Source organism: Oncorhynchus mykiss, chromosome 16 (assembly GCF_057628025.1).
Source record: "Oncorhynchus mykiss isolate SJ-2025 chromosome 16, ASM5762802v1, whole genome shotgun sequence".
Classification (NCBI taxonomy): domain Eukaryota; kingdom Metazoa; phylum Chordata; class Actinopteri; order Salmoniformes; family Salmonidae; genus Oncorhynchus; species Oncorhynchus mykiss.
The window spans coordinates 49,751,325-49,760,823 of record NC_143037.1 but is presented as its reverse complement, the minus strand read 5'-3'; the positions used below and the strand labels follow the sequence as shown (position 1 = coordinate 49,760,823).

Here is a 9,499-nt window from a genome sequence, read left to right as displayed (position 1 = left end):
GCCGACTCTCTGATCTACAAATCATCTTTCATCATATCACATTTCACTCATTATTGTTTGTAGATCAGTGAGTCACAATTTCCCCTTGATACATTGTGGCTTTGATCCTCTCGAACGTGGCCAATATCTTCGATTATTTGTGTATGTTGGGCTGGGTACTGTGTCAGCAAAAGTCACCAAATTTCCATTGTCTCAGTATAATGGACCATTAAAGATTACATTGTATTGTGTCTCAGACTCAGCAGCTCCCCAGAGCAGAGCTCTTCTTCTCAGCTAATGCGCAGACACAAACGCCACAGACGGAGGCACAAAGTGGCCAAAATAGACCGGGTGAGCTCCCCTTAAACACTGGACTGTTGCACATACTTGTATGTGAGTGAGTGAGAAAGGGAACAAGAACGGTTGTGAGTATGTGTCTGACACACTAAGTTTCTCCCTCTCTCTTTTCCAGTCTTCGTCCTTTAGCAGTATCACAGATTCCACTATGCACTATTCCAATATTACGTTTTTGAAAGATTGAAATCCGAATAAAACAAAATTCACACACATCCCCCGATTCATTAAATAGAATGTTCATTGTCGTGGCATGCTTGGTTCAATAGCTATTGATAAGAGAGAACTGAATATCCAAAATATGAAACAAATTTTTCCTAACTTTACCATGCCTAAGCAAGTCTGTCTGACTCTGGCATCATTACTGATAAGTATGGGAAAAGTAATGCTTTTAACCAGCCTTTTATTTTGAAGAAACTCAAATAATTGAACCTGGTCAGTCAATCGACTGCTCTTCCCACTCACAGCCTCTAGCTGACTCTGCAGTTAACCGGTCAAGTTCTAGTGAATCTTTGTTTTCATTTGAACAATTTACTACCTGTGATGTGTTACTAGATGCCTTGCATAAGACTGATGTAAAAAATAAAAAAATCCACTGAGGCCGACATGGCTGATATGCTTTATCCAGGTTTACTGCAGCTCTCTGCCCCCCTGATTGGGGAATCATTAATCCATATTTCTTACCTGACGATTATACACGGAGTATTCCCTCAGAACAGCCTCAATTCGTCGGGGCATGTACTCTACAAGGTGCCGAATGCGTTCCACTGGGATGCTGGCCCATGTTGACTCCAATGCTTCCCACAGTGTCAAGTTGGCTGGATGTATTGGTATTTTATTAGGATCTCCATTAGCTGTTGCAAAAGCAGCAGCTACTCTTCCTGGAGTCCAGACAAAACATGAAACATGACATAATACAGAACATCAATAGACAACAGCTCAAGGACAGAACTACATAAAACATTTTTTAAAGGCACACACAGCCTACATATCAATGCATACACACAAACTATCTAGGTCAAATAGGGGAGATGCGTTGTGCTGCGAAGGAGTTGTTTATCTGCTTTTTGAAACCAGGTTGTGTTTTTATTTGAGCAATATGAGATGGAAGGAAGTTCCATGCAATAAGGGTTCTATATAATACTGTACGCTTTCTTTGTTCTGGATTTGGGGACTGTGAAAAGACCCATGGTGGCATGTCTGGTGGGATAAGTGTGTGTGTGTCAGAGCTGTGTGTAAGTTGACCATGTAAACAATTTGGGATTTAACACATTCATGTTTATTATAAAAATAAGTAATGCACTCGACTCTTAGCCAAGAGAGACTGGCATACATAGTATTTATATCAGCCCTCTGATCACAATTAAGAGCAAGACTTGCCACTCTGTTCTGGGCCAGCTGCAACTTAACTAGGTCTTTCCTTGCAGCACTGGACCACACTACTGGACAATAATTAAGATTAGACAAAACTAGAGCCTGCAGAACTTGCTTTTTGGAGTGTGGTGTTAAAAAAAGCAGAGCATCTCTTTATTACAGCTAGACATCTCATCTTTACAACCATTGAATCTATACATTTTGACCATGACAATTTACAATCTAAGGTAACGCCAAGTAATTTAGTCTCCTCAACTTGTTCAACAGCCACACCATACATCACCAGATTCAGCTGAGGTCTAGCACTTAAGGAATAATTTGTACCAAATACAATGCTCTTAGTTTTAGAGATGTTCAGGACCAGATTATTACTGGCCATCCATTCCAAAACAGACTGCAACTCTTTGTTAAGGGTTTCAGTGACTTCATTAGCTGTGGTTGCTGATGCGTATATGGTTGAATCATCAGCATACATGGACACACATGCTTTGTTTAATGCCAATGGCAGGTCATTGGTAAAAATAAAAATTGAAAAGAGGAGAGGGCCTAGAGAGCTGCCCGGTGGAACCCCACACTTGACATGTTTTTTCAACAACAGGTTATGGTCAATAATATTAAAGGCTGCACTGAAATGTAATAGTACAGCTCCCACAATCATTATATTATCAATTTCTTTCAACCAATCATCAGTCATTTGTGTCAGTGCAGTACATGTTGAGTGCCCTTCTCTAAGTATGCTGAAAGTGTTAATTTGTTTACAGAGAAATAGCATTGTATTTGGTCAAACACCATTTTTCTCCAACAGTTTGCTAAGCATGCTGACAGCATGCTTTTAGGTCTGCTGTTAGAACCAGTAAAGGCTGCTTTACCACTCTTGGGTAGCATAATTACTTTGGCTTCCCTCCAGACCTGAGGACAAAGACTTTCCTCTAGGCTCAGATTAAAAATATGACAGATGGTAGCTGACTCTATAGCCACTCCTATCCTCAGTAGCTTTCCATCTAAATTGCCAATGCCAGGAGGTTTGTCATTATTGATGATAACATTAATGTTTACACCTCTCCCACTAACTTTACAAGATTCAAACATGCACTGCTTTTCCTTCATTATTAGTTTTTATGCATGAATACAATTGCTCACTGTTCATGGTGGTTATTTCCTGCCTAGATTTGCCCACTTTGCCAATGAAATAAGCATAAAAATAATTTGCAGCATCAAATGGTTTTATGATGAATAAGCCATCTGATTCAATGAAAGATGGAGTTGGATGTGTGCTTTGGGTGGTGGACCATTCTTGAGACACATGGGAAACTGTTGAGCGTGAAAAACACAGCAGTGTTGCAGTTATTGACACAAACCGGTGCGCCTGACACCTACTACCAACTTCCATTTAAGAATGATGAGGCCACTGTGTTCTTGGGAACCTTCAATGCTGCAGAAATGTTTTGGTACCCTTCCCCAGATCTGTGCCTCGACACAATCCTGTCTCGGAGCTCCGCAGACACTTCCTTCGACCTAATAGCTTAGTTTTTACTCTGACATGCAGTGTTATGTCACTCATGGGGACACTAAGTCACCGCAAAATCTATGGGTAGAGCTCGAAAATTCAAGCCCCTTGGGTGCTGCCATAGATTTACATTAGAAGTTCCCATCCAAGAAGGTCAAGGTCATTGGCCACAGATAAAATCACATCAAATCACATTACTTCTAGAGTAGCTTTGATTGGACTGACCATGTCAACATCATACTTTCAAAATCTTAGCTAGCAAGCTTGCAGTCATGAATCAAGTCGTCAATCTACTGGCAAATCCTATTCAATCCTTGTCATATGAAGTTAAATAATGAAGGGAAATTATAAAATGTATTGGTGCTCATCGGCCATTGGACAAAAACATTACTCACCAAGTTGGAAATCACAAATTCAACAATGACTGGTTTGGAAGGAATCAGTGGATAACTGAACATTGAAAAGCAATCACCAGAATGCTATTCAGTGGAGTGGGTGTGTGATCCAAGTCTGGGTTTAAGGGTCTCTTTTCCAAGATAAAAAGGATAAACATTCGACATTGGCCATGCTTCCAATCCAGCATGACTTCTGCGCGATCAAAACAACTGGAAACTTGGAACTGTGAAATCTCAGACGTCAGTGAGTTCAAGACAACTGGGAACTCGGAAAAAAACAAGCTTCGACTGGGAAAATACGTTTTGAAAGGTCAACTCGGAATTCCAAGTCGGGAACTCATGCCTCTCACATTCGTCGGAAGGAGGAGACCAATGTGCAGCGTGATACAAATACATACTCTTTAATAAAAGAAAGAAACATTAAACTTACACCACAACCCTGCCGCTCTATAACCCAACCACTGACACAGGCAACTACACATAGACAATAACCCACAAAACCAACCTGGAAAATGGCAACCTAAATAGGATCCCCAATCAGAGACAACGATAAACAGATGTCTCTGATTGGAACCAATTCAGGCCACCATAGACCTACATTTACCTAGACATACCAAAACCCCATAGATATACAAAAAACCCTAGACAGGACAAAAACACACATACCACCTGACCCAACCAAAATAATAAAGAAAATAAATATAACTAAGGTCAGGGTGTGACAGCCTCTTTCTAGAGCGCCGACCTGATTATCAGTGATGTCATGATTCAACCTTTTTTCTGAGTTCCCAGTTGTCTTTAAAGCATCAAAGATGCTGAGAATGCCAGACTTTGATGACAAAATTTGCCCACGAAGGACTGCTGTGCCACCTTCCTGTTCAAGTGAGCACAGCACAACAAGATATGTTCAAGAATGTCTTGTATGCTGCTTCATAAATTACGTAATATGCCAGGGAGATATGTATACTGTAGCTAAGAAAGTAATACTAAGTGTATGTTGTGTAGTAAGCTGTTAGTAGCCCATGTGTCTCACCCTAATAATTTGGTCCCTTTCCACCACATAATTTAAGCCTACCATTCTGAGATGGTGGTGCACATGTAGCTTATAGCCTATTTTAGAGAAATGGCATCATCAAATATTGTAAGAGCTTTCATTGTGTGCTTATATGCCTCCCTTATTTATCCTACGGTTCTGACTTGGTGTACAGGGAGCATACTGTAAGAACGGCCCATGTTCTGGATTCTGTCGCTGTCCATTTCAAAAGTGCTGAACAAATAGTTATATTGACTACGTCCGTCCTAGCTCACTCATTGATGTCTTAATCGAAATTACGGATTGCATCTTATCCGCTCATCTTCCCCTTATGCCATAATTTGTACATCTCAATTGTCAGTAGAAACCACATTTGTTTAAACAAGACAGCCATATCAGCTATGTTTTTTAAAATAAAGTAAATGGGGCTGAATGAAAAGTTTCGATGCCATGTGTCACGGATCCCCCCAGTACTGCTGCTCATTCCTTTCACCAGCTCCAGAGGTCTATGTCACCGGTCTTCTAGGTGTCACTGAACGGGACTCATTACCACCAACACTGGACTGTCTTGTCTCATTACACACACCTGGTTCCCATTCCCCCTGATTAGAATGTGTATATGTGTGCCCTCTGTTACCATGTCTGTTGGTCTTGTGAGTACCTGTGCTGTCGTATCGGCTTACATGCTACGTGTTATTGGTTTACGGGTCACGGCCCGTGTTTGAGGTTTACACCGTACACTTTTGTTTGGGTGGAGAAAATTAAAAAAACACTTTCTTATTCCTGCTCCTGTCTCCGATCATTATACAACGTGACACCATGGTGCTGTAAAGAAATCTCTGCTGTTGGGACAGCTTTATGTAGGCCCTAACAGTTTGTGGTCACCATTTGTCGCCGTTCTAGTGCCATTAACCTTTCTGATCTCCCCATCCCGGATCCGGGTTCGTGAATACAGACTCAAGCTCATTACCATAACGCAACGTTAACTATTCATGAAAATCGCAAATGAAATGAAATAAATATGCCATCTCTCAAGCTTAGCCTTTTGTTAACAACACTGTCATCTCAGATTTTCAAAATATGCTTCTCAACCATTGCAAAACAAGCATTTGTGTAACAGTATTGATGGCTAACGTAGCATTTAGCATTAACATTCAGCTGGCAACATTTACACAAAAAAACAGAAAAGCATTCAAAAAAATCATTTACCTTTGAAGAACTTCAGATGTTTTCAATGAGGAGACTCTCAGATAGCAAATGTTCAGTTTTTCCTGAAAGATTATTTGTTTAGGACAAATCGCTCCGTTTTCTGCGTCACGTTTAGCTATGAAAAAACCCCTGTATCCAGGATTGTGTAAATCTATCAGCAAGCTCATTAGCATAACACAACGTTAACTATTTATGAAAATCGCAAATGAAATGAAATAAATATGCCATCTCTCAAGCTTAGCCTTTTGTAAACAACACTGTCATCTCAGATTTTCAAAATATGCTTCTCAACCATAGGAAAACAATCATTTGTGTAAAAGTAGCTAGCTAGAGTTAGCATTTCGCGTTAGCATTTAGCGTTAGCATTAGCGTTAGCATCCAGCACGCAACATTAACAAAAACATAAAAGCCTTCAAATAAAATCATTTACCTTTGAAGAACTTCTGATGTTTTCAATGAGGATACTCTCAGTTAGATAGCAGATGCTCAGTTTTTCCAAAAAGATTCCTTGTGTATTAGAAATAGCTCCGTTTTATACATCACATTTGGCTACCAAAAAAAATCCATAAATTCAGTCCTCAAAACGCAAACTTTTTTCCAAATTAACTCCATAATATCGACTGAAAACATGGCAAACGTTTTTTAGAATCAAGCCTCAAGGTGTTTTTCACATATCTCTTCATTGATACATCGTTCTTGGATACATGCTTTCTCTCCTGAATCCCAGGAGAAAATGACCGCACCTGAAGATTACGCACAAATTTAGACAAAGGACACCGGGCGGACCTCTGGAAAATGTAGTCTCTTATGGCCAATCTTCCAATGATATGCCTACAAATACGTCACAATGCTGCTAAGACCTTGGGCGAACGACAGAAAGTGTAGGCTCGTTCCTTGCGCAATCACAGCCATATAAGGAGAGAATGGAAAACAGAGCTTCAGAAATTCTGCTAATTCCTGGGTGATGCATCATCTTGGTTTCGCCTGTAGAATGAGTTCTGGGGCACTTACAGACAAAATCTTTGCAGATTCTGAAACTTCAGAGTGTTTTCTTTCCAAAACTGTCAAGAATATGCATAGTCGAGCATCTTTTCGTGACAAAATATCGCGCTTAAAACGGGAACGTTTTTTATCCAAAAATGAAATAGCGCCCCTAGAGCTCTAACTGGTTAATGTGTAATTTATTTAAAGGTCTTTATCTTTAAACTAGTATTGTGAGTGTCTTCATTGCAGTGCCATTGACAGTATAATGTCTTTCCTTTCAGTATGGAGGATTTGGACTACTTTGAGCAGTTCCCAGGGATGAAGGTAAAGCAGGACTGCTGCATGTGACTATCAGAGTTTTTACATAGTTGTAAAAGGATGAAACATAAAAGAGTAAGATGTTTTCAGATCCTTATTTTGACTCTCGCTATATTCACGGTTTCAATCGTACAGTTACATCTCAGGCCAGTCCAATACATCCAATATACTTGAATACAATTGCACATGAAACACAGTAAGTGTACATTTAGAATAATGGGTAGTGTGATTGACTTTTGATCTTTGATTTTGCAGAGGAAGCGTTGACTACGCCGGTGCCAGAGATGGTGAAGCCCAGTCATTCTTCAACGAGAGCTCGACTTCGATGTAACGGTGGAATAACTCATCAGTATTTCTTACCAGTTATCTTTGAACTTGTGTACATATCTTTATAATATACTAGATTCTCTGTTTTAAATTTCACCCTGACCCATTTAGGAATGACACGCTGCCGTTCACTTTGAGAACAGTTACAGGAATTATTTACATTTGCATCATTTAGCAAACATTCTTATCCAGAGCAACATACAGTAGTGAATGCATACATCGTCATACTTTGACTAGTCCCTGTACCTCGAAGCCATTCTGGTCCCAGATCTATTTCTGCTGTATAGCCAACTCCTATGGTCATTTTCATACCAAACAATGACCATAGGAGTTGCCTGTACAGCCCAAACAGATCTGGGACCATGCTACCTCAAAGCCTGTCACTGTCACTTATTTCTCTTTGTTATTCCTACAGACTGCCAATGACAGACCCATTTCTCCTCTCCCAGCCAACCTTCCATCAGCAGATGGAACACTGTCCAGTACCACTGTATCCCTGGGTGAACAATAACCTCATGTGCCTTCCACAGCACAAATCAATGAAGTGCTATCCATACCTGTACCATCCCAAGTCAACCAACTGACAACTGAACCTTCACCGGAACTGGACTGTGAAATGGCGAAACTCAACGACCAACCCCAGGAGGAGCCCAAATATAGAAGTACCCCCACACCTCTGAGCTTGTCTCCAACATCACTCCACAGCAGCATGGCTGAACACTTAGAGGCTGAGGAGGAGCAGGACGGAGGAACCTCCACCCTGAATCAGAGAACCACACATTGAACCTGAGCCACCTCACACAGAGATCCAAGCCAACATGCCTTCGCTGGAAGGTGTTTTATATCAGTGTGCATCCCGCAACACCAGATGTAGTGGCTCCCAGGCAGATTGGGAAGAGTTTCCCGGTGTAGTGGCCACCTATCTTTTGAAGTCACAGACAACACCTCAGATTCATCCATGACTAGGGTTGCACATTTTGGGGAATATTCAGAGGTGGAAACTTTCCTTGGGAATATGTGAACTAATGGAAATATGGGAATTAATATTAATACCAATTTAAATATAGATGTTTTTTGCATTGGATATATTTACCATATTTGGAGACAAACAAACATTTGACCTTATCATAAGTAGACAATTGCAAATTATCAAATCCTTCCAATAGAAAAATATATATACTTTAGTTAAGAATTTAACTTTAATTAAATTAGCTGACTCCTCACATGGGATGATTCCACTGAACAACAAAAGGGAATATCTAATGATCCATCGCATCTCCCAAAAACGTTCTCAACATACATCTGTAAAATTATAGTCTAGAAACTAAAGCTTTGGTTGTCTTCCTCTCAGGCTTCCATGTCTCCTCCCTGGACCTCCTCAATGTCCACCTCTTGAACATCAGACTCTGGGGCCTCATCTTCACTGTCACTTTCCAACCTTGTTGAGGATGGCTCGTTGTCAGGCTCAAAAAGCCTAAAATTTGCCCAGATTGCCACCAATTTTTCAACCCTTGTATTGGTCAGCCTGTTGCATGCTTTGGTGTGTGTTTCCAAACAAGGACCAGTTGTGCTCTGAGGAGGCTGATGTTGGTGGGATTTGGAGGATGGAGGCAACAGGGAAAGAGCCTCAGACCCACAAAGTCCCTTCCACCAGGTGGCTGATGAGATATGTTGGCATGACTGCCATATTGCATCTCCATCCCAAAGCCCTTGCTTGGAAGTGTACTTCGCCAGACTGCCAAGAACCTTGCCCTCATCCAGTCCAAGGTGGCGAGACACGGTAGTGATGACACCATAGGCCTTGTTGATCTCTGCACCAGACAGGATGCTCTTGCCAGCATACTTGGGGTCCAACATGTACGTTGTGGCGTGTATGGGCTTCAGGCAGAAGCCTTCACATTTTTTTTTTATTATTTCAGAACTGCAATTTCCTGTGCTTAGAGCAACAGTGAAGTGGACAGGGCAGTACGGAGTTCTTATCTTACATCTGCAAGCAGAGTCTGAACATCAGGCAGGATG

At 41.0% G+C, this 9,499-nt stretch overlaps 1 long non-coding RNA gene across 1 annotated transcript; it reads left to right on the top strand.

Annotated features, from left to right (window-relative positions):
- Positions 1 to 5,414: 5,414 nt before the first annotated feature.
- LOC110492784 (uncharacterized) lies at positions 5,415 to 7,983 on the top strand. The gene is made up of 4 exons (XR_002469080.3): positions 5,415 to 5,502; positions 7,117 to 7,159; positions 7,409 to 7,486; positions 7,896 to 7,983. It is a non-coding gene; the product is annotated as an uncharacterized LOC110492784 (long non-coding RNA).
- Positions 7,984 to 9,499: the final 1,516 nt, after the last annotated feature.